The sequence below is a fragment of the Priapulus caudatus genome, unplaced genomic scaffold (genome assembly GCF_000485595.1).
Source record: "Priapulus caudatus unplaced genomic scaffold, Priapulus_caudatus-5.0.1 Scaffold52, whole genome shotgun sequence".
Classification (NCBI taxonomy): Eukaryota; Metazoa; Priapulida; class Priapulimorpha; order Priapulimorphida; family Priapulidae; genus Priapulus; species Priapulus caudatus.
In genome coordinates, this window is record NW_014577113.1 from 586429 (window position 1) to 587141 (window position 713).

The following is a 713-nucleotide window of genomic DNA, read 5'->3' on the forward strand; positions in this document are numbered from 1 at the left end:
GCATGGTGACGTCACCGCGTCGTGACGTGCATGGTGACGTCACCGCGTCGTGACGTGCATGGTGACGTCACCGCGTCGTGACGTGCATGGTGACGTCACCGCGTCGTGACGTGCGCGATTGCGTCATTGCAGCAGCGGTGAGGGTTCGACCGGCAGAGTCTAGCTGCGTGAGATATAACCCGTGCGCGCACAAGTGTCAGGAGACTGGAGGCAGCGTTCAGTGCAGCTGCGAGCGAGGCTACAAGCTGGGGACGGACACCTTCAGCTGCATAGGTCAGTGATCGATAACCAATCAATACTTTCAGCTGCATAGGTCAGTGATCGATAACCAATCAATACCTTTAGCTGCATATGTCCATGATCAATAACCAATAAATAGTTTCAGCTGCAGCAGTTATCAATGAAGAATAAATCGGTTCGGTTGCATCGAGCAGTTATAATTATCGCTCTCTCTCTGTCTCACTTTCTATCTCCACCTCTCTCCCTTTCTCTCCCTTTCTATCTCCATCTCTCTCTGTCTCCCTTTCTATCTCCATCTCTCTCTGTTTCCTTTTCTATCTCCATCTCTCTCTGTCTCCCTTTCTATTTCCATCTCTCTGTGTCTCCCTTTCTATCTCCATCTCTCTCTGTCTCCCTTTCTATCTCCATCTCTCTGTGTCTCTCTTTCTATCTCCATCTCTCTCTGTCTCCCTTTCTATTTCCATCTCTCTGTG